General features: G+C 40.6%; 1 long non-coding RNA gene across 2 annotated transcripts in view; it reads left to right on the forward strand.

Annotated features, from left to right (window-relative positions):
• Nucleotides 1-25112, forward strand: part of LOC103477299 (uncharacterized) — a 111915-nt gene that overhangs the window by 11979 nt on the left and 74824 nt on the right. Inside the window, exons 1-2 of one of the 2 annotated variants that reach the window (XR_001777379.1) lie at nucleotides 17974-22871; nucleotides 23745-23840. This is a non-coding gene — a long non-coding RNA (uncharacterized LOC103477299). Of the gene's footprint in view, nucleotides 1-17973; nucleotides 22872-23744; nucleotides 23841-25112 lie in introns of those variants that run through there. The other variant, XR_535617.2, reaches the window with a different exon arrangement.

Here is a 25112-nt window from a genome sequence, read left to right on the forward strand (position 1 = left end):
GGAGGCAAAAAAAAGGAGGGTGGTGAAAAAGTGTAAAAAAGTGAAGAGAAGGGGAGAGAGAGAGAGAGAGAAGCTGTGAAGGTGATTAGTTGTACTGGCAGATCTTGGCGGTGGAGGAGGTTGGAACACTAATCCTTGCTTTGGTTGGAGACATTTTCGCGCAGTAGGTCCCTTCTTTCCGCCCCCTCTCAATTTTAAGCCCCGTGTCAAGCTCAAGCCCTTCTTTTCCAGCACTCACTTGCTCTCATTTCCTCTGCCTTCTGGCAAGCCCTGCTATTTATAAGAAAAAAATCATTTTTCTTCTTCTTTCCTCTCCCTCTCTTTCTCCTTTAATTCTTCTCTGGCGTGTTTGATTTTCTGCCCTGCTTAGAAAAGGTGCCCAGATGAGTGGCAGCCGGCCAGGGCTCGTTTCTTTGCGCTCCCCTCTTCCACATGTGGCTTTTAGCAGAGGTCGTCTAAACCCCACACGCATGATTTACATTGGAAAACATGGGATAGCAGCTCTTTTTGTCAAAATATCTGATTAATAGCAATAGGAAAACAGTCAGAACAGAAGATTAGTCAAAAATTACTCCCGGTTGGCGTCAACGTAGCAAGCAAAGGCAGTGCACAAAGAGCCACCCTAAATCTGAAGTGACTTAACATTCTCCCTTGATGAAGCCACGTCACCAAATCAGTGTCCAGTGTTGCTGCTTCAGGACTTTGTGGGGGCGGTTTGTCCTCCCTCCGCCTTATGCATGAAGCTGAAGGCTCCCTGAGGCCAGACTTTTCTCACAACCACTTTTCTTCAAAACCCAACATGGCTGCCACACTCAGAAATATTTTTTGGACTTCTGGTAGTTTAATCTGTTAAACACATGGTGCTGTTTATTAAGAATTTATGCCTCTTTGAGCAGAACCAGATCTTGTTGGTCCAGGAAATAACCATTGGCAGAAGTGGTGGGATACGTTTTGGATCAAAATTAGTTTCTTAAGTGATGATGCAAATTATTTCTAGACCCAGACTTCAACGAGACATCTTTCTGGGAACTATTACGTCTTATTTGACCATTTATGTTATCAGAAATGCGCATTCAGATGCAGCTGGCTTTTTTTTATGGTGGTGGGTTCAGACATTTTTTTGAGCATCCAGCCACTCATTTGAAATTAAATGTTTTCCCTCAGAATACGTTGCGTATCAAACAAACACGACACGCGTTCTGCTGCGCTTCTCCCCTTGTGCTTGTTCTCAGTCTCGCTCATTTGAATGACATAGGAGGCGCTTGTGTGTAGATCTGCAAGAAAAAACAAAAATAAATACTCCTTTGGAAGAGCCAACCAGTAAATTCGCTTATGAAATTCACAAGGTCAACCTCTGTTGGCGAAACAGCTTCTACAGTGTCTGAAAGCACTTAAAATGGGTCCCGCTGGTTTTCCAACTCGCAACTGAAACATGGCTGTGTGAGGCGTGATGTCATTTCCAGATCTGAGTTCTGACATCTGTGGTTTATGAAAGGCTCCAAAAAACCGGCTCTAGAGAGGAAATTTGACTTTTACCATTTCTTTCAAAGTACTTTGGACATAGTTGAGTTTTTATTCAAACAAATGATATATTTTATCTAAACATCTGATCAATAGTAATAGCAAGACTGTGTACATGCAGTCTGAACAGAGTGAAGGTAAGAATGATTCCTAATAAAGGTCAAGCCTTTGAGAAAAAGCAGTGACCGAAGTATTTCCATAACCAATTGAAACAAGACACAATAGTCAGAAAATGAAATTTAAAAAATAAAATCTCTTCGGAGCGTTACCTGAACAAATGAAATATCATTGTTTCCTCATAATTCATACATTGTTTGTTTTAGTCATGTATTAGTTCTATTTTCCAAATCAAAAAAGGTAATATCATCCTTTCTCTCATCAAGAGTAAATGGACTATTTCTCATGCGCGAAGGAGGAAAGCTGTGTGCTACACCAGATATCGCAGTTTCCTTAGCTAATAAAAGAAGCACCATCACAACTTCCCCCACCAGAGGGCAGAAGACAAGTATAAAAACTAGATAAATCAGATTTTTCAGGAAAAGTTTATTAAAGATGTAGCGATCTCAATTTTTTTCCTGCCTTTTTCTCCCACTGCAACAACAGATGTTAACTTCAGACAATTTCTGCCTGCACATTGACGCAACATTTCCGTCGAAAAACGGTAGCTGACCATTTTGGTTGAATATTGACTTGCAGCCGATTTGCATCACAAGTGTTGCTGTGACAATAAGCCATAGATTTGTTTTCCACGATGACACAATCTATCCAGTGTTTTATTTGATTGTTTTGACTGGATTTTAATTGAAAGCATCTTATTCTGCTCTCTTATTGTAATCAGCATCCCTTCTTTTGTGTAATCTGTTCAGCTATCACAGGAAAAGAAAATATACTGAACCCTGTTAATACAGCAAGATAAATAATCATAGAACTTTTTTCACCTTTAATTTGATCTGTAGCTTGTAAAATGTAATTTAAACCATGTGGTTGCATAGGTGTGCACTTTTATGCAACCTCTTTTGTAAGCATCTTTGGAATTTATTGCAGCATTTTTTGGGTTAGTCATCTCACATCTTCATAGCAATATTTGCGAACTATACAAAGATATGCACCAGATCTGTGCACACACAGTCCTCGTTAGATCACACCACAGTCTGTTCAATTGGACTCTTGTCTGGGTTCTTGCTGAAAGATCTTCTACTTTGAGTCCTTGTCATTCTAAAAAATAAGATTCTGTTATTTGATGAAACTTTGCATTTTATTCTCAACTTTATAGAGACTTTGAATATGTTTTTGTAAATATTTTTGCATGGTTTTAATGTTTTTCATTATAAGAAATTGTTTTTTTTCACTCCCTGGAAAATTTGGGATATTGATTTCACATGTACTCCATAGGCAGTGCTTAACAGAAACTCCTGCAGCTCCATAATGTTAAGCCTCTTGCTGATCTAATTTTCTCAGCAATTTTGCAGGGTGGTTCAAGTTCTTTGTAGTAAAACTGCACCATATTTTCTGTTCAATTATCTAATGCCTTGGAAATTCTTTGTATATCCTTCTTCTGACTGATCCGTTTTGAAAGTTCTGAAATTATTTATTTTTCTTTATTTTGATCCCATTTAAAAATAAAATAAAATCACAAAACAAACCCAAAAATTTTAAAGTAGGCTTTTTATAGCCACTGTAGATGCTTTTAGCTCACACGCCTTAGATTTGGTACTTTTGAAATGGTCTCAAATTCATGCAATAAGTAATGTTAATCAGGACTAAATAGTGTATGTTGTAGGTTTGGCCTGCTTCGCTGCTTATGAAGAAAACTGCACTTTTCACATTTACATTTGTGCCAAACACTTCGGGGGCCTGTCAGTGCCGGAGGCCAGATATCATCCAAACTGCCATTGATTTGTTTGTCCTTTGGCTTTTTTCCATGGTTTGGGAAATGAATCATGGCTTTTTTTAATGCTGTTCGTCTTGGCATCGTCTTTTTAATCCATACAATCCTCGTTTTCCATAAATAACAGGGCCAAACTCGGCTTGGACGTACTTGTAATGCTGAGTGCTTTTGTTCTCCAAAGGATGACAGGCGCTCGAGGTGCTTCACGCAAACACACACACAATCACGCACACACACACACGCACACATCCTTAGCCACTCTTTCAGAGGTAGATTAAATTTAGTGAATGCACTGAAAAGATATATGTCCGTATCTGCAGGGCTTCGAGTTCAGATTTCCCTGTGTATGCACAGCAATAATTAAGTTACACATAAATGTTTGAAAGTTGGAACTAACCCATCAACGGTTTATTCCACTATTAAAAGTTTTATGAGATGGCTTTCAGTTGCTTTTTGTGTCATTTTCTTGTCTCTCCTCTGCAACAGAGTGTAAAATTAATTTTTCTGACCCCTGAAAGGCCAAGATAACAAAGGGTAAAATCCAAATAGTCATTATAATAGCATTTTATTGCATGATAAAATATGTACCACTGGATAACAAGAGCTTTGGGAAAACAAGTGCGTTTTTTTTTGTTTGTTTGTTTGTTTGTTTCACCATCCTGGGAGGAAAAAAGATGGATAAGAAGACAATAATTAAGGGAGATTAATGAGGCATCTGGTCAAATGGTGAAGTAAAAATTAAACCTGAGCAACATGGAGGTGGGGTTCATGCACATATGCTGATCATTTGAGTTAATGCACTTTTCTTAAAAAGCTCTCTCCTTGGGCAGTTCTTCTACTGTAAGTCTACATTGTATGTGCGTTTAATGTATATATGCATTTATTTCATTTATCCACTCCTTCATAACTTGGGCACAGTGGACTGTGGTCAAACATAATTATAGAGTTGCACTTTATCAACATAGGTTTTGTAGGAGATGTTCCAGGACTCGAAAATGGAGCTCTGGGGAACCAAATAAGATCTCAACCAGTGCAGCACAAAACCAGGTCATCCCACCTTCTTTACCAAGCCAATGGTTTTATCAACTGGGTCAAACGCTGCACAAAGATCCAGAGAAACTGGAGTTTTTGGTGCATCGACGTCAAGACGTACGTCATTCAGAACCTTTCCTAGTGCAGTTTTAGTAAAATGCTGTAGTCATAAACCTGAATTAAAAGCATTAAAGAGATCAAACTGCCATTTAAATGCCAGCTATGTTAGATTTTTGGCATGGAGTGAGTACTGTGAACATTCAACAACTTCTGTGACCTGCAGAAGTCAATGTCAGGAATCTAGGTTTAATATACTCTCACAATGCTTTTAGACACAAAAGAAGAGATAATGTTATATTCTCCTGAGCCAAAGCTGCTATGAAAAAGAAACACAGCTGAATTGATTGGTATTTGAACTGTGGAGCTAGTTAAACAACAAATTTATGCAACTAATCTCCATGGATTAGAATCCATTTTTGGCTGCCCAGGCCTCAGCTGCCTACAGAGCGTTCTGAAAGAAGACCACTCATTATATGGCAGATAATGTGTGATGACTTTACAGCTTTATGCATTGTTAGGAGGCACCTTTTAGTTTCAGGATCCAATCTTTGGCAGGAGAATGTCTCCCACACTATTGCGACATCACAATGACACATTGATGCAAGTCTAGATGAATTCCTTCCTATATGTTAGGCCAAATTCTGACCCTACATCTGAACTTCACAGCTGAAATTGAGACTCTTTCAAACACGTAATAATTTTCTCATCGTGCAAACGTGGGTCTCAGTTATCTGTTCTTAGGTGAAATAAGTGGCACCTTTTGGAGTCTTCTGTTGCTCTAATCTGTCTGCTTCAAAGTTTCACACATTGTCAGTTCTGCATTGCCTTCAGTTTATGTATTCTCCACTGACTTCAACAAGATATTTTTTTCTACACAACGGTTGCTGACTGGATATTTTTCTTTTTCTGACAATCCACTCTGTACCCTAGAGATAGTCTCTGCAGATTGGTCGTTTCTTTAATGCTCGGACCACCTGATTTCAAGGTCACTTTAATCTCCATTCTTTCCAAATTTGACATTAAATGTAAAAAATTAGACCGTTTTAGCATTTTGAAAAGGGAAGCATTGTATTTGGAAATTTTGTTCCTGACTCTTACACCTCCTCTTTTTGGCCCCGGAATGACCACATTGCTCCTTAAGTCTCCCTCAGGCAATGTCAGGCGAAGCACCGTCCATCTAAGGCCCGAGATGAGAGCTGGACGATGAATGGAGTGAAACTTTTAGAGCCGTGTGTCAAAGGAGGTGAAGGAAGGACGTACAGAGAGGAGGGAGGGTGAGGGGGGGAGGACAGGCTGGTTTAGGGAGAGTCAGTGCTTCATATTAATGGGAAGAATGAAGGGAGAGAACGTCGAAGGAGGACTGTGGAGGAAACAGAGGGAGCGTTTAGTTCTGATAGATATTGATAGAGATTGTAATGAATGTGGTGAGGGCATGGCACCCTAAAGCGCTGCAGTGGTAATGCAGGGTGACAGTGTATTTGTACTAATAAACCCTTAAAAGTGGTGATAAAATACTCCACTCCCCTACTGGAGCCCCTGATGGATGAGCTGGGAGTAATTAAACTCCATTAGACTGCAGGTCCACTTACCGTGCGTCTGCATGTGTGTGTGCGTGTGTCGGTGTGTGTATGTGAATGTCTTAAAACACCTCTCCTCTTTAGGGATCAGGCTAGTTGAGGTAGAAGGGCAAGTGCACAGCCATTGTCTGTGTGTGAATGAGAACTCTGCGCTGGTGTGCAGCAAAACATATGCTGCTTCTGGAAAAGCCTGCGATGTGACACATACCCCACATCACTCGGATCCATGACGCCGAGTGTACACGGGCTTCTCACTCCGGTGAATTCCCAAAGGTTGGGAGTGCACAGTAGGTGCAGTGTCAGTGTTGTTGTCATCCGACACGTCGCTGTGTTTTGCCGCTGACAGGGAGGCGCGCTCCGCTGCGCTGCCGCCGCTGTTGTTGTTGTTGTTTTGGGTTTTTTTTTTTTTTTTTTTTATACCACAGGAGATGTTTGACTCTACACTGAGCCAGGGGAGAAGCCTGCGGCAAGACCACCATACCAGACTCTCTGGGAATAATGTTCCTGCCTCTAATGTCATGTTTTCACTTGATACTCACCCACGCACAGTGCATGCATGTGCAAAGACATACAGGTGCATTTCAATAATTAGAATTCAACTAAAAATATCCACTTTTTTTTATTTTTGATGTTGATGAATACTTAATCCCAATAAGTATATATATATATCTGATAAGATAAATAAATATATTTTTTTATAACAGAAACATTATGTATCTTTTTGGAAAGTTTAGTGGAAGGAAAATGTGTGATAGACAAAGCAATGATGGTTTGAGATGAGCTTTAAATATGTAAGATGTTATATTTTTCATGTCCAAAACTCACGCAAATGGATCAACAATAAAAGTTTTCAGTTGATAAAAAGAATCTTAAGCTAAAAAAAAACCCAAATACAAACAGAAAACCATTCAGTATGTTGGTCACCAGCATTCTTCATCGTTGTATATGGTATGTCTGGGTTTATAAACTGTGGCTAAAGTCACTGCTTCAAGAGCCACCACACACACACATCCAAGACATGAGGTACATCTGTTTTAACTGTATAACTAAAATCAAATTACAAGTAGTAACAATGAAATAAAACACGATTTTAAAAATATTAGCAGCTTAGATTAGGTAGGTCTTCATTTTTTTCTGAAAAGTTAATTTATTTCAGCTACTGAATTCCCTAAGCGGAACATGTTATGTAGATTCATTACATGCAGACTGATGTTCTCAAGCCTTTATTTCTGTTAGTTGTGTTTTTCCTCTTACATTGAATCCAAATGACATTTAGGATTAAAATATTGCATTAAATCAACAAGAAAATATTTTTAATATATAAATGCGGGCTTAATGAAAGTATGGTTAATACCTGCTTTAAGGTTGTGATTTCCAAATGTACTTTTAATCTGACAAACGAACCTCATCAGAAAATATATTCTAATTTGTTGAATTAACTTATTCACTTTTTGACTTGCTTTATTAAAAAAATAAAAAATAATTGAGATGCAAAGTTAGTGTGGCAAAAGAGTCGCAATGCAAAGTATCTAGTTGCATTGAAAGTATGTAAGTTAATTAAAGAACAAAAAAAAGATGCATGTGTGTCTGCAGTGCATTTAATTCAAGAGGCCCTGCATCACCATGGCCTGCACCCAGACAGGTCCTGCTGCTCACCAAGTCTCCGTATTTAATGACCCTCCTGGGATGCCTTACCTGATGGGCCAGCTCCGAGCCAGCGTGTCCAGGTGCTACAACATAAGCATTTCATTAAAAATTGAAGCCAACGTTTTGGACTAAAGCTCCGAGTAAAAGGAGAAAGCGAGGATAGACTGGATGTGTGAATGAAAAAAAAAAAAAGAAAAAAGGCCTACACATTTCTTGGCATGACTCCAAAACTAAATGTATGTGAGCCGCCTTCTTACTGTTCTTCATGCCTGTATTGTTTCCTCCCTCGCTTCCCTTTTCGCTCTCCTCTCCCTAATCACACTGACTTTATTTGACCTTTCAGTGGCTAATTAGTTGGCTCGTGGAAAAGGATTGTGGGTAGTATGTCTCTCATGAAAATGACAGTGGTGATGTCGCTGTGTGTTTTCATGTGACTCGCGGTTGTGCCTGTGATGAATTCAGTTTTTTTGGAGCACTTTTCACACCACAAAAAAAAAATCAGCTTGGAATCAGATCAGCTGTACCTGTGAGCCAAAAGCTAAATTTAACCAGCTATAAGTTCATATTTCTTTCATTCTTGAATTTCACTAATCAAGACTTACTTCTAAGATTATACTGCTAGGACTTAGCAATAATTAAGCCAATGGACGATATTTGTCTTATGATGGGGGATAGTTGATAGTATTAGTTGTAATGACTGAATGAAAAGCACACAAATTTATATTCTTATTTCACTCAGTACAATTGAATTTGTTTGTATGTGCGCATGGTGAACTGGGTGGAAAGGTTTGTTTTTTTTTCCTATTTTTTTTGTGTGTGTGAATAGCCGAATACGACTCGAGTCTGTTTTTGGCGTGTTGACGTGTGCCTTCAGGTGCAAAGTGTTCTCCATTTCATGCATAGAAGATTTAGGCTGGTCACACACATACACACACCCCCTCACGCGCACATGCACACACACACACACCCACACACATGCACACAATCGAGGGGAGTAGAGATGTGGTAAATGCATCTGAAATATCCACCCACGCACGCAGACACTCCGGGAGGAAGAAGCAGTAAAAGCAGGTGTGTATGTGTCGGATGCTCAGTGGGATACGGTCAGTCCATCAGTCTGCTGCCTCATTATTACAACAAACATATGTTGTTTCTGAGCAGAATAATTAGCTGAGGAAAGAAAGATTAATAACAGGTTTCTGCAGAAGCTTGTATAGCAAGTTGGTGACTGGAATCATAGAGGATGTTGTTAGAGAGTATGAAATATTTCTGCTGTAGCGATGAGTATTGCTTCAACTATTTTGGAAATTATAGACCTGTTAGATTGAAATGAGTCAACAAAAGTAATGACAATGTTAAATACTGAAGAAAACAACAGAAAAGTACATCAACAAATATTCACGTAAGACTAAATAATTATTTTTCAAATATTAACATTCATGCTATCACAGCTCTGTTATAAAATACATTATACCTGATCCAGTTTAATTTAGCACTAAAGTTATTTAGGAAGATGTTTTCAATTTTATCTTTAGTCTTCCCCTCCCCTGCCTATTGCTGGACACTGTTAATCAGAAAACTCTCTTTATTACATTTATTGCGGTTTTGTGTTAAAAATAATTCAGAAGATTAAGGCACGTAGCATAAGGTCGCGACTCGCCTCATCCTCACATGCTTCTGGGTTCTTTATTTGTCTTGATTTCAGGGCTTGTTTTGAAATATTTCCATTTGCAAAAAACTCTGGTAGTCGTGTGTTGAACCCTAGATTAATGCAGTCCACTTTTCCTAAAATAATTTTTTATTAGTAAAAGCTTACTGTGACCCGGCTACCTTAGAAGTCAATTAGCTAACTTCTTCTTGCTAAACCTTTTTGTGTAACAGACTAATAATGTCAGTACATATGTTATAAAAACATGTAATTACATTTTAGCATTAGCTGTTTTTATGCTTTTAGATTGTGTAGCACATTTTTACATTTAAGTTTTAACTCTTCCTCTCTCATCCTGTTTCTGCTTCAGATGTTCAGATTTTTACCCCAACACCTCGGTTTCTGATTTTTTTTTTATTTCTTTTTGTCTCTTCACTTCAGACCCCCACTCCTTTGTTGTTTTAGATGCTACACTCCCTCATCGCAAAGATTGATCACTTACCAAGCAAATGGCTTTGCATGAAGCACGTCTCACTTCAGCTGGTACAGAGCGCTCTGTTCCATCAAATCACAGTTCATCTCTCTGCAGCCAGTCAAACAACAACAAAAACAGAATACTCAGTTTCTTACCCCAGAGTCTGAGAAATACCTGCTGCTCTCTATGCATCAATTAGGTGCTGATGTGAGGAGAAAGGACAATCTATAGTTCGGAGGATTTATTCAATTTGCATCCGTAATTGCGTGCAATTTACAAACTCATTATTTTACAATTTAGTGCATTTAACAGCAGCTGGAGGGCAGATAATGGTGAGGCTATAGGGGGCCCCAGATGGGCATCCCAAACATGATGCAAAGCACAAAAATAATGATGTTCATCTGTTTGACTTTAAAAACTCAAATGGAAAATAAGAAGGAAAAAAATGAAAGCTGATGCAGGAGATAAGGAATGCAAATTATATTAATGCAAATTAATTGTATTTTCAAAACCTGAATAACTTGTGATAAATGAGCGGCGCCGTATTGATTGGTCTCAACTGAGTTTTGGTGGAAATATTCCTTTTAATTATTAACGATCAGCTTAATTTTTACGAGAGCCGTCCTATCAGCACCAGAGGCCCTGATAAATCCTGAAGACATTTAAGCCATTTCAACTTTCTCAGCAGATTTCTGTGGAGCCGCTTTAGTCTGTGACACTTTGAAGGTGACATAGCAATGCGACCTAACAGCCTCTGTGCCTTTATTACATTCAGCAATTCAACAAGAGCCCATAAAAGAGTCGCTTTTCTTTCCGATACCGATTTTTTTTTTTTTTTTTTTTTTTTTTTTTGCTGGAAAGGTGGGCGGCTTGCAGCTTTTCAGGCCCTTCTGGAGTCTGGTTTGATCTGTGGGCAACGCGGCCTTGTTAAGCACTAATAAAGTCCAAGGATTTTTTTTTTTCAGTGTATGATGCCGTATTTAAAATTGGATTTTTGTGTGCCGCACCACACGAATTATTCTGTGATGGCCTCTCTCCTCCTCTCCTCTCATAAGTGATTGTTTACTGAGTGCTTTCCACGTTTTTTTTTTTTTTTTTTTTTTCGTTTCTCTGAGCTTGTAAGTATAAAATTTTAATTAGGAACACTGACAGGTCTGGCGCATGATCCAGAGCCTTGCATCCATCACAGGAAGAAAAAAAAAGGAGGGAGTGTATGTGTGTGGGGGGGAGACGGAGAGATACTTTCTTTCTCATCTCTCTCCACTTCCACGTCCACCTCCTCCCTCCCGGATCTCCCCTCTCCTGACGGGAGCACCGGACTTGAGCAGCAGGTGCCATATTACTGTGTACAGAAAAGCAATTAGCCAGCATATTGGATGAATGAGGAGTGCATTAATATTAGCAAGTGCATTTGTCAGTGGCGTTTGATGCGAGTCCTTTTCTTTTCTTTCTGCAACATTAAGATTGTGGCGCTCATAAATTCACTGCTTAAACCGCCATCTGCTGCGCTGTCAGCCCACACCGAGGAGAGAGGAGAGGAGAGGGGAGCCATTTATTCCCCTCTGTCTCTCTCACTGGGGAAAGAGAGTGAAAGACAGATAGATAAGAAGAAAATGCATTCATTCCCTCCCTTTCTTTGCTTTTGCTGTGTTTTTTTTTTTTTTTTTTTTTTTTTCCTGTGCGTGTCCCACAGGGAATGTGGAATGTGTATTAGGATTTATGGAGATGCTTGGCGCGCACCAAGCGACCGTGCTCTTAAATCTGGCTCCTTTCCTATTGTGTGGAGCGCTACCTTCTGCTTACCGACACACACGCAGACACAATGTTCCTCATTGTGCTCGACACAGAGATAAATTCCTCTGTGCATGCCAATTCAAACAAGCCTAAGGAATAAGTTGCAATGAACAGGTGGTATTGTCATCGTAACTCAGGCGAGGTGTGTGGTTGGAGGTTGGACCTCATCCTGACCTCTGTCTGTTATTTATTTTATTTTTTTAATTTTTTTTGTATCTCTTCCCTTACACATAGCTTTAGCTTCACATAAATAGCATTGTGACATTCTGGGATTTCTACCACAGTCAACAAATAGACGTAATGTCCAAAATATCAGTAGTGTTTGATGAAAACAAACAAAATAACCCCACTTTGTATTAGAAAATAAAATTTGTGTTTAAAGGACAAATATATGTTAAAGCAATAATTTCAAAGGCACTTTTTGTCAACAATAATACCTTTAAAACCTCTCCCTCCCTCAGGGAATGAAGACAGTTGTCTTGATTTGAAAAAAAAAAAGTCATTTTTAATTTTATTTGTGAAAGGCCACTGAGGTCAGATCTATCTGCAGAGCTTACTTACATATTATTATCCTCTCATGTTAACCAGGAATTTGCATAATGTTTTTTGTTTTTGTCACAACTGAACCTTTCGGGTTTCATGCCACTTTCGGCATTTTGTTCCATCTACTATGTTGGGGTGGATGCATTACCATGCATGGGTGCATTATTGCATAAACCTATTATCAGGTGCATTATGTGGAATTATTTTTAGAGACGAGGGAGGGAAGGCATTGCTCTTCACTCCAACCCAGCGTTTCCAGGGCTGGCAGCAGTCGGCATTGTCTCCTCCTGGGGCAATCGTTTTCATGTCCAGGTATCTCTGTGTATGGTGTATGCACACGGGGCTACTGGTGGGTCAGAACGATAGTCGACAATGCCACATCACCTCCTCTCCCCCACACACACACATGTCCATTCTGTTCAATAAGAAAGGGAAGAAACATATCATAAAAGTGTCGGAGAAAGATTACTGTCACACGTTTGTCACAGATACTGTGTGCAGAAGGGGGTGGGAATGCCAGAGGTCGGATTAACTCAACTCGTGGTAAATGCTCTGTGGCCTAATCTGAAACTGGGAGGTGGTGGGTGTAGAATAGCAAAAGAAAAGCCACACATTGACAACATGGAGCATGAATAAACACATGAATGCGGCATATTGAATTGTTTTAAAATCGTTATCCACGTCAGATAAGAGGATTTCAGAGACAGCAATGTCCAGTTCTGTCAGCACAAGGTTGCATTTTCCAGGCCTGGACACGACTGGTGGCTCAGTGCAGAGGGGGATCGTACTGTCACCTGATTTATAGTGAGTCTGTCCACAGCCGTTGTAGCCAGTCTTCCAGATTTGGCAGATTGATGCAGACACACACGTGGACAGGTGTTGTTGAAAAAACTACTCTACCACTGTGCTGTGTCAGGAGGTATAAGATATGCAGACACAGAATGGCACTGATGTGGTGCTGTACCTCTGGGGTCCTACAAATTAGTACCAGATGTGACCCGAAGTCATATATGATTGCTTCTTACATCATGATGCCCGGAATAACACCTTTCTGTCTCTCCACAACACTGGCTGGACTGGCCCTTTACCCTTGATGTCGCCATACATGGTTTATTACTGAGTGTAATGACACCACTCATCATTAGTCCATGCCCCCCTTGTTACACCATCACTCCAAATCAAGCTCTCCTTCCTCTGATATTAATAGTAGCAAATTCATGGAGCAGGGAATTGGTAGTTTGACTGAGGTCGATCGTCAGGACCTGGTGCAGGATAACATGGGATGTTGGAAAGTTTCTGTAAATGTGTCAGTGTGGTAGACAGGGATATGTTTGGGTACTTGGCAAACTAAACAACAAACTGTTTCACTTGCGGTGCTTCATTTTGGGTGAATTTCTTCTAGATTCACTTTTTTCAACAAAGTCCTTCTGAAACACGTAAAGACTCCCACGTACCATAGTGCTGGGATCAGCTCTCATTGACAACTCCAGGCCTGGAGGGCTGGTCTCCTGCAACCTTTACATGCATCTCTACTTCTACACACCTGAGTCAAATAATGAGGTCATTAGCAGGACTCTGGAGAACCTGACTGCACTTAGGAGGTGATTCAGCTGTTGGATTCAAGTGTGTTGGACCAGGGAGACGTCTAAGAGTTGCAGGACACCGGCCCTCCAGGACCAGGATTGCCCACCCCTGACATAGAGGTATGATGAAAATTGTGTCACTTTGTTCACAGAGATACATCCGCCTGACGAACTCAATAACTGGCCCTGGGTGAACAATTTCTGCAGAACTCTGAGAAATGTTGTATGATTGGTCAGAAGTTTTTGGCTGTTTCACACAAAAATTTACAAAGCAATGCAAGACGGCAATGTTGATATCTCACTTCTGATCCAGTTTTGTTATCTGCACGAGGCATGAATACTTTTTGAGGAGTGTTTATCAGACACCGTTTTTATGGTTCTTCAATAAATACTTGCTATACTAATTCGACTGTCAAATGGCTATAACCTCCTGGACATTAAATTGCTATGTCACTTAAACTCAGAAGACCATCAGCAGAAAAGTGTGGCTCAGTGACCACTTTGTAAAAGGAAACAGAGGCTACAGTTAATAGTGCATTTACAAGGTACCTACTGTTTCTGATAACTTCCACCGACTAATTTTAAACTCAAATAATTTACATAAAACGCTTGCATGCATGTTAGCAGAAATCACTGCCACATTGAGATCATTTGTGATGTGCATATAAGAACTGGGGATAGATTGCAAAAACCAGTTGGTTAAGCAGACCCATTATGACTCCTTGTCATCTAGTTCACTTAAATCAGCTCATCTGGATGGCATCATAGACATGTGGGTGCCATATTGTGTCTGTCAGGGGCGACTGCTGCCACGTGGTTTTGCATCGTTAAAGTGGTACCTCTTGAAGTGTTGCGAAGTCAGCACTTTGCATGTGTGAACTTTTTGACTGCCAGAGTCCCCCATGGACTCGCACCATGTTATGTGCAAAGAATATGCAGCCAGCTTTAAACAGTAACACGTAGAGGAAGGCAAACGTTTTATCAAACCCAAATCAGCTGTGCGAGAGCCTCACATCTGTGTTGAATCATAGCTGATCGACCTTCCCAATCGACCATTTTGGCCTCGTCTAAAATGCTCCATTTCCTGAGTAAGCTCCATTCACTAGTAGTCATAACCACTCTGTTTCTTTTTCATTTCTTCTACTTTCTTAGCAGTTCTTTCTAAACACTGCCTCTGCCAGGTCGAACTGCCTTGTCAGTGGTTCGGCTGCTCGAGTCTCAAAAACGGAAACATCTCTGGCCTTAAGAGCCGATCAGAGAGATAAGCACATTTATGTCGAGCTCGCTTGCTTATCCACAACGTAGACAAATATATAATGTGTACGGCTCGAGTTCGGTCCAGATTTATGACTGTAAAATCCCATCCAGTCTCCTGCACATCCTTTGAAAAGGGAAAGGGGGAGTAGAGTTCAGGTAGACTTGCCACAATGAGCTGTCCTGAAGAAAAGATTGCTTTCTCTTTTACCGCTGCCCTGTCATATTGTAATTCTCTTTTCTTTGTCCTTTTTTTTTGTTAGTGATGGTTTAACACTCTCTGTCCTTTTTTTTTTTGTTAGTGATGGTTTAACACTCTCTTAGGCTGGATATTTAATGAGCTAACTGCAGTTATCTGCACAAGGAAATTGCTTATAATTATAACAATGCTCTTGCCTTTAAACCTTTGTTGATAGAAAACAAATCTGAATGTCTAAAAATGAAACAAAGTTCTTCTAAAGCTAAATGCTTAGTCAGCGGATGATAGTGGCAGAAATAATCAAAGTGTGCCATTGGACTGTAAGTGGTAACTACTGGTCAGTATTTGTGTCATATTAAGCTATTAAAAGCAGATTTGTTGGACTTTATGTGGATATCTCACAGGTAAACTTGTAATCAGATCACACTTTTGTGACTTATGAGTTCACAATTTATTTTGTTGCTTTTGTTGATGCTGTTTCTGTTAGTTGGAAGACCACACACACAAAGGCTCATACTGCTGGATTCACCAAGGTCATTGCAAAGAAAGGAGGAAAGGAAGAAGTGTCTCACAAGTCTTTTGATCTTTTCTAGACGTCCGTGCACTCACACTTAAAAGCAGCTCATCTGCACTCCGGCGGCCTTTAAGCCCTCAGATATATAATTTTCTTCAAATGGACCTTTTCGGACTAGTTTTTGTCTGCGTCTCCGCATCCCTCCTTCGGTCTGAGCTGCCAGCTCATTCTGTCTTGCTCCATCTCTCACAAATCACACCGCGCAATCGAAGAGGGACAATTTGTCAGCTGTATGCATGAGTAAGCAACAGAATTCACCATCTATTACTTTGACTGGACAGTGGAAAGCAAGTAGAGAGGGCGTGCGTGTGTGTGTGTGTGTGTGTGTGTGTGCGTGTGCTTCCCCTTAGAGAACCAGTTGCAGATCAGACGAAATGCCTCTTTGCAAAGCGGGGACATTTTGGCGGTTCATCATTTGCACGTATTCTGTGGTTTGATGTTTGAGTTGTGTGGTTTCAGGGTTTTGGATGAATAAGCCTCAGGGCAAATTTGTGTTCGGCAAAATGAAGAAAACACAGATATCAAAGTCATCCTTGAGAGACCACAAGCCGCAGAGCTCCGTGTTGACTTTTGTTTTCAGCTTTAGCTATATTGAGAAATTATGTTTTCCAAGGATTAAGCACTGAGCCTGCTGTGTAGGGTGATTTTCTAACCATTCACTTGTCCAGCAGGCTGTAATGAAATGAATCTTCGCTGCCCCGGCTGCTTGTGCACGCTGCTATTAAAAGCTTTCCACCTGTGAACCATTTGGAGACTTAGCAGTAGGCTCCATTCTGTCTCTTTAGCACATATTGGCTCCGTGTTAAGGCATTTTTTTATTTTTTTTTGCCAGCTTTAGTTTTGGAACTGTGTCATGTTAGCAGGCAGTCGCATATTTATCTGCTGTGCTGTGATTTTTGCAAGTACAGTTTCCAGTACTCGCCTCCGCTCATAGCAGCAGTTATTTTTGCACCATATGTGTGTGTAAAATATCTAATCTTTGTGTTTCTCCTGACTGCTAATATTGGTTTCAATGGATATAAGCTTCAGAGATAACATATCCCCAGAAGCACAGGAAGGAATGAGCTGCAGGGAGACATTTCCAGCTGCTATGACACAATTTTGTTTTTCTTTGCGGTTTAAATCCCACTATTCTCTCCTGTGTTTTCTGTAGGCACGATTCAGGATTTTTGGATTTACTTATTAGAACAGAAGTGAAACTACAGGGAAGGAACAGGTTATACAGGCCCAAGAGAAGGTGTCTTTTTTATGCTTTATTGATTGAAAAGGCCTCTCCTCGGGCTGCCACCTTATTGTGGTGGAGGGGTTTGAGTGTCCCAATGATCCTAGGAGCTATGCTGTCTGAGGCTTTATGCCCCTGGTAGGGTCACCCAAGGGAGACAGGTCCTAGGTGAGGAACCAGACAAAGCGCAGCCCGAAGACCCCTTATGATGTACAACAACCTTGGATCTAGCGTTCCCTCGCCCGKACGCGGGTCACCGGGGCCCCACTCTGGAGCCAGGCCTGGAGGTGGGGCACGATGGCGAGCACCTGGTGGCCGGGCTTTTACCCATGGAGCCCCGCCGGGCTCAGCCCGAAGAGGAGACATGGGTCCCCCTTCCAATGGGCTCACTACCTGTCGGAGGGGCCAAAGGGGTCAGGTGCAGTGTGTAACGGGCGGCAGTCGAGGGAGGGGACCCTGGCGGTCTGATTCTCGGCTGCAGAAGCTGGCTCTTGGGACATGGAACGTCACCTCTCAGGTGGGGAAGAACCGGAGCTAGTGTGCGAGGCTGAGAGGTTCCAGCTAGAAATAGTTGGCCTCACCTCGAAGCATGGCTCTGGTTCTGGAACCAGTCTCCTTGAGAGGGGCTGGACGTASTTYCACTCTGGAGTTGCCCACTGTGAGAGGCGCCGGGCAGGAGTGGGCATACTTGTTGGCCCCCATCTCGGCGCCTGTACGTTGGGGTTTACCCCGGTGAACGAGAGGGTAGCCTCCCTCCRCCTMCGGGTGGGGGGACGGGTTCTGACTGTTGTCTGTGCTTATGGGCCGAACAACAGTTCAGATTACCCACCCTTCTGGAGGTACTGGGGGTACTGGAGAGCGCCCCTCCTGGGGACTCCCTTGTTCTACTGGGGGACTTCAACGCTCACGTAGGCAATGACAGTGAGGGAGGGAGGGAGGGATGGAAAGGCTTCAGACTTTTATACTCAAACGATATCTCAAGCTTTGAACATCTGAAAGAGCCGTGCTTCAACCATCGAGAAATGCAAGGCGTATATAGCATAACTACAGACCAACCAAAACATAGTTGTCTACTTAAACTGGGAACATGAAATAAAATGCTATCAAAACCAACTGTGTTAAAGCTGCCAACAGTAAAACATGGTAGTGGCACCATCATGCTGTGGTTTTCTTCAGCAGGGAAAGGGAAGCTGGCCAGAGTTTCTAGATTGTAGCAGCGTGTTAGAGTAGATCTGTTACATTACTTCTGATTTATTCTTTTTGTAGATTTCTGTTCATAATTCTTTGAGTTGAGGCATTGGATGTTTGGACAATTATCCCTTCTCAATTTTAATGTTCTGCCACTTTAAGTACTTTTGCTCTTACTAATTAAATGTTTTCGCCTTTATTTATTCAGGGTGTCCAGTTGAGATCCATGTGAGATCTACTCTATAGTTGCAAATGTTCCCAGGTCCCGTGGCTGCAAATAAAAGCCCAAATTATTAATCCTCCCCCACTGCTCTTCTGTATGGTTGGGGAAACCTGCTCTTCTGAAAACTTTATTCATTGTTTATGACTCACCGTTAGATGCTCTGACAAATGTCAGATAAAACTACCAATCCACTGGAACCCTCCTGCAGCTGTTCAACACATACCAACCCTTTACAAATCATGTCATTTCCAAATTAAATTAAGATCTAATCATTATACTGCTGCAGCTAAACTATTTTCTGTTGTTGAGATTAAATTCAACATTGTTCTTGGCTTTAGCTCCCACCTAGCTAGTTCATAAACTTACTGCATAGGTAAGTAAAAAAAAAAACCAAACACTTTTGCACCTATAAACAGACACACACTGACACAGAGCCCTTTCTTTACACACTCATCTGCAGCAACACACACCTCTGCAGTGGGAATGGCTCTTGGCCACAGGCAGTTTGCACATTAAGCTAACCTTGATCAATAACCTGCTATGGACCTCGGCAAAATCCACTGTTTTCCCAACTGCTGGTTTTCGATATCACGGCTGTTTGAACGCCTTAGCCACGGGCCAGCTGCGTGTGCAAATGTGTGTGTGTATTCAGTGTGTACTTGTGCGTTTGCGTGTGTGTGTGTGTGTGTACATGCATGTGCAGCTGCTGCATGATTTAACAAGAGCCTGTGAGCATGTGCAGATGTGTATGTGTGCACTTTACACATCTTTGTGCATGATTTCCAGCGTATCTGCACGTTGGTGTTTTCTTGCGTGTACATGTGTGTTTGACTGAAGCCTCGGGGTCCGCTGTGAACGGTGCTAACTGGCCCTCTGAACTCTTCCCTGTGAAGAGAAAGAAAAAGCCACTGGGCATGTACAGACGACAGCGTGCCATTTACCTGGGCTACGCATGGTTTTTAAAACTGGCAAGAGGGACTTCCGTGCACACACAGGCGCACGCACACACATACAGTCGGGAGGGATACTCTTGCCTTTTGCCTCTAACGCAAAAGCACACCTTTGCTCCCTCGCCTCAAACACAAACACACTTCAAAAGTTTTTTCTTTCATTTTTTTCCCTTTTTTTATTTTTGGAAGCGATGCAGCCAGTGCTACCCCTGCGTTTAAAGAGCCTAAGCACTCTCTTCATGTGCCCTTTTCTTGCTTCCTGCCTCTGCAAAAAGGCCCCAGTGCGGCAGCAAAACTTACTAGTTTACATCCAGCTGTACAACTGGCAAGCCAACCTTTTGGCTTTCCAAGGTGTTCATCTCACAGTGCTCTTTATATGCAGTAAAGAGGGGCAGTGCAATCGGCCCTTGCTGCTGCTTCTTCTTCTTCTTCTGCAGCTTGGCACTGAGATGAGTAAATGGAGGAAGAAACAAGCAGTGGTAGTTTTTGGCTGTGGAGGGGCAGATAATTGTTGAACAGAAGAGAAGTTTATCAGATAACTACAGCAACGTGTCAGAGGTTTGCTGCTTTCTCCGGTAACAAGCGTTCGACTGATTTCAACATTCGCTGAGCCGAGGAAGGAGAAAACAGTCCGGCTCTCTTGATTGTGTATGTGTGGGTTCATTTGTCTTAATGCACCTGGCTGGATTTGTGTGTGTGTCTGTAAATTGGTGGTTGAATACAGCTGACCCAGATGTGTAAAGTGGGTCATGGGAACAACGCCGCCCACACAGTGGAGGTTATGTGTTGTACTGTGTGTATGTGTGCATGTAGATGGGGTTAGGACACTGGGGCAGTGCCCTGATTATGCTAAGATTAGTTTTGGGAATTCATTTCCCCTCCATCTGAGCTTTACCACCCCACCCCTGCCCCACCCCCATTTCTATCCCTTTCTCATCATTTAAAGAATTGCTAGTTTCACTTTTTTTCTATTCTATTGTAATAATTCAATCTTTAAAATAGCTTATTTATCACTTTTGACTCAACACATATTTATTTGGCTCTATAGAAAACCTTTAATTTTTAGATGGTGCTTCACATGGGAATAAGGGAGATTCAACCCCATAAATAGAATTTGAATCCTCCCAAAATAGGTAAGAATTACAGATCGATTGGTATAAAACAACATAATTCATGTTTCAGTGTATTCATACATTTGCATTAGGTTTATTAATTTCTTTGAAGGTCGTTTAAATGTCAGGCTGTTTTACCCATTTTCAGAGCATTGCTCATCAGTGTATTATTTTCACATAACCTGTTTAAACCACTTAACTCTTGGTGGCTGTTAAAGAGCTATTGGACGAAAACCTTGACGTGTTTCGAGTTTGGTGAGCAGATTTTCCTTCTAAAGGTTTTTGGAAGACTAAACAAGTGAAGGACAAAATCATTGTAAAAAAACTAAAGATAAAGTGGATGAAAAATGTCTGAATTTTGTGTTTGTAGAAATTAACATCTCCAAATAAAAGAATAAGATACCTCCAAAGTATTGTGTACTAAATGCCAAGTTTTCATCCAATAGTTTTTTTTTTTAGGAATCATCTCAAACTGGTTTGTTGAACATGACGGCTTTACATTTGTAGCCAAATCTCTGAAATTTTCACTTCCCAGTCAGTCTTGACTAGGAAGTGAGAACATTCAGACTTTCCTATTTGGAAAGTCTGAATGTTTCTAAGACCGATTTCAAGTTTCAATATGGCTGCTACTTGCATCAACATTTATAAGCTGTGGTGAAAACACACTTATTTTACAAGACACTCTTGTAAGACTGTCTAAAATCAAAGTTACATGTAGCACCTGCAAGTCTAAACTAAACAAATTAAAAGTGGTGTGGAGACGGATTAATATGACGTCCATACGATGTGGTGACGGTTATAATGGAGATTCCATTCATACGCCCTCAATCTTGTTTTGTACATCTTGCTTTACAGATCTAAATATGCAGGGAGTTTCTAGAACATGTTTCCTCTTTCAGTATTTTTTATTTGTATATGAAAACCTTTTTTGTCCCCTCAACAGGTTATGTTTGTGCAAAAATCAAATAATAAAAACAGTCTTTTCACATTTCCCCATAACAAGGTAATCACCAGGAAAAACCCCAAAGGCCATCTAAGCAAGTTTCTCTAAAGAAAGTTTTTACAAGCATGATAGAATAAAGACCAACGGGAACAAATGCAGCAGCTATTAGAGCTTCACGTGCTCAAGGTTTTTCCCCATTTTTGTCTTCTTTCACAATAGACAAAATACTTCAGTTGTAAGACACGAACGACGCAGAGCAGCTCGCTGAATAAAGACACCAAAAATCTAAAGAGTAAAGCGAGCCAGTGATTGGCGCCACATATCACAGATCTTGACATTACATTCAGCATGTAACATTTGAGTGTCTCATAACAGTGACCGACAGTATTGTTGTTTCATTTATTTTTCAAAGTACTTAGAACCTATAACGGATAAACTAGTGAACAATAGACATTAAGACAAACAGGAAAACTGGATTTAATGTGGCTGCTTTCAATAAAAAATAAAAATGATCTGCATCTTTTTGGACTCTTAATGCAGAAAAGGCATTGGCAGTGTTTCAAATCACTTGAAGTTGGAGAATTTGCATCTTTCTTTTGTTCTCATTTCAATTAAACTTTGAGCTTTTCTGCTCACCTCATAACTTCATTTTTTTTTCTTCATTATTTCAATTGTTCTCGTGAATGTGTGGCTGGTAATTGTTTGTTTTTTCCACTTGTTTTCTCGGGCTATACGGTGTGGAGTTGTTTGCAATAAAAGATTTAATCAGATCATCTTCATTATCCCTTGTATTTGCTTTTTGCTTTTAGTCGACTTTGTTTTTTCTTTTTTATCTTCATTCATGAAATGTTTCAATCTATTTACTTCTAATTAATTAAATTACAAAAATAAGTACATAAATTGATGGAACAAACAGGGTCTATTAGGCTTAAAATGAATACAATGAGGCTACAAGGCAAAAACAAAAAAAAAAGTACAGAACAGCTAACCTATTTTTCTTAGCTGCCAGTAAGTCGAACAATAGAAGGAAACATAGGAATGTTTTTCTTTCTTCTTTCAAGAAGCTAAATAAATAAAGAAACTCTTTTCGAACAATTGTATTCCTGACCTTGTTTTTTGCTGCCTTACTAAGGGTAGCAACGTAGTTTGAGCGGTAAACTGAGAGCTCATCTCTCTTCACCACAACAGACCAGTGCAGCGCTCACATCTCTGCAGTCACTGCACCAATCTGTCTGTCAATCTCCTGCTCCGTTTCTCCTTCATTCATGAACAAGTAGCCAAGATACTTAAACTCCTCCACCAGGAAAACGACCTCGTCCCCAATCCAAAGAGGGCACTCTACCCTTTTCCATCTCAAGTCCATGGCCTCAGATTTGGAGATGCAGATCTTCGTCCCATCAAGCGAGTTCTCAGCTTATTATTGGCCTATAAACAAACGGTGATTCACTTTTCTGAAATTTATTAAAAATCTGAGTCTTAGGGTCGCTATGAATCTTCAAGGATGTTTTTGAGGCTTAAATGCCAATATTCTTGTAATTCTCTAATGTTCTTGTAAGTTCATATCTACTACCTCTGTCATATTCTTGAAGCACTTTACTATGCTTCAAGTAAATGACCAATTTATTTGAAGCATTTTACTGGTTTTCTGTAAAAAGTCCTGTAAAAGTACTGTAAAAAGTAAAAAGTTTAGAGAAATTACTGTTTCAGTACCGTTTTTCTGGTTAAAAGCTCTTGGGTGGAATTAGCATATCAGACTTTAGAGACCATCAGAAATCTGTCAGCTGGGAAAACCCTGATCGGTCGAGCTCTAGTAACTGGATACTACTTCAAAAAATTACTTTACAAAAGCAGCAGAAACACATAATCCAAACAGCATTTTCCTGTGCCACAAGCATGTCAACCAGTAAATTTAGCTTGCTCTTGTCTGACACTTCATTAAAGTTCAACTCAATCTCAGGTTTATGCTTAAAAACTTTGAGACGCTTCACAAAGTGTGTAGGATAAAAGAAAAGCTATGGAGTTTCAATAAGGGAACAGTTCTGACTGTACATCTCCCTTTAGTACAACACCGCTACTGAACTGAACTCAGTTTTGATAACGCTTTCGTCAATACATCCATCATTTTTTTCACAGGTTTGTTTCCATCTATAATATCTGACCTGTTTTAGAGATAAAGTATGGTTATTTATGAGGAGAATATTTTGCTTACACCAACTTGCAGTAATAAAAAGGCTGCGTTTCATCCAGAGAGCTGACTGTGACGGCCCCATCCTCTTGTCTCATTTGGGTGTTTTTCTGGTCGTGTCCTCAGTGTGAGTGAAAATGGGGCCCGGAGCCACGAGTTGGGAGGAGAGATGGCAGCCAGGGTGGCACGCTGACTGGAGGAGCGCCAGCTGCTCTCAACCAGGTAGGGATCGGTGCCAGCTCCGTCTCCGTTTCACACCCTCCTCCCTGTGTCTGTCTGAGTCAGTGGCCGTCACGCTGGCTGACATTCAAAGTTTGTTACCCACAGAACAGAGTCACCGCTTTGTTTCCATTACTTTATCAGTCACCCTTCACACCCAGTCTGATGCAGAAGCAGCGTTAGTTGACCCAGACCTTATTGACTTGGTTGGTGAGTGTGTTAACGCTGAGTAAACTTTTTAAGAGCTATTTACAGATCCTGATTGATTGTACATGGGCAGAAATAAATTAGATTACAACACTGAAATGGTTTGGACTTCATTTAAACAGCAGTGTAAATAATAAAGATAATACCATTAGTTCTACACTGAAAGAAAGTTATTGGAAGACCTTAACGAGTTCAAATCTTTTTCTTACTCTATTTAAGTCATCTATATTTTATTGACTCGATAAACAAGATTAACAATTCACTTTAGTGCAGTTTTTATTTAACTTAATTGGCTTTACTGAAATCTAAAATGCTGCTTATTCTCCCAAGGACCCTAATCTTGATTGTTTACCACATCATTTACCATTTAAGATGCAACAATTATAAGCTTAATGCCACAGAACAGAGCAGTAGAAATGCCTCTAATGTGCTAAGTCGCAAAAATAAATATTTAGACAAATGCAAATGCAAGTTAGAGTTGTGGGCCATACAAGTAATGAGCATCAAACCAGCAGCAGACGAAAGACGTTCATATTTCAGAGGCAGAATGTGCAGTAAAGGGAATATTTCATCATTCATGAAAGTTCTCCCTTTCAATGTTCTCAGGCTTGTTGCTCACATTGTGTGCAAGTCTAAAAGCACGTACATAAGAAATCGTTTTTGGTGGGGAAAATGGGAGAACTCTTCTCTGTTTCAGCTTAGAGATGTAGCAAACCGGCACCTTGCTGAGGGATTTAAAAGTGCTCTGCGATGAGGCCAGTTTCTCTGTAAGTGAGAGTGTCGACTTGTGACAATAGAACATTGTTTGATAGGATAAATTCTGTAATTACTTAGGTTAAATGTTGCAGTATCTGTTTCAGTTCCGACCAGGATTATTACTCTGATGCCCACAAAAAAAACACACTTCAATTTCTCAGAAGAACTGTCAACAGAAAACTTTCAATTAAGTAGCCAGGCAATAAATATGCAGGTCCTTATTGCATCTTTATCCACACTTTTTGTTCCATTCTCTGTAAACCTGAGAAAACTGTTCCACGTGAAAATACAGTTAATCAGCACTTTCTGAAA

The sequence above is a fragment of the Poecilia reticulata genome, linkage group LG15, assembly GCF_000633615.1.
Source record: "Poecilia reticulata strain Guanapo linkage group LG15, Guppy_female_1.0+MT, whole genome shotgun sequence".
NCBI classification, from domain to species: Eukaryota; Metazoa; Chordata; class Actinopteri; order Cyprinodontiformes; family Poeciliidae; genus Poecilia; species Poecilia reticulata.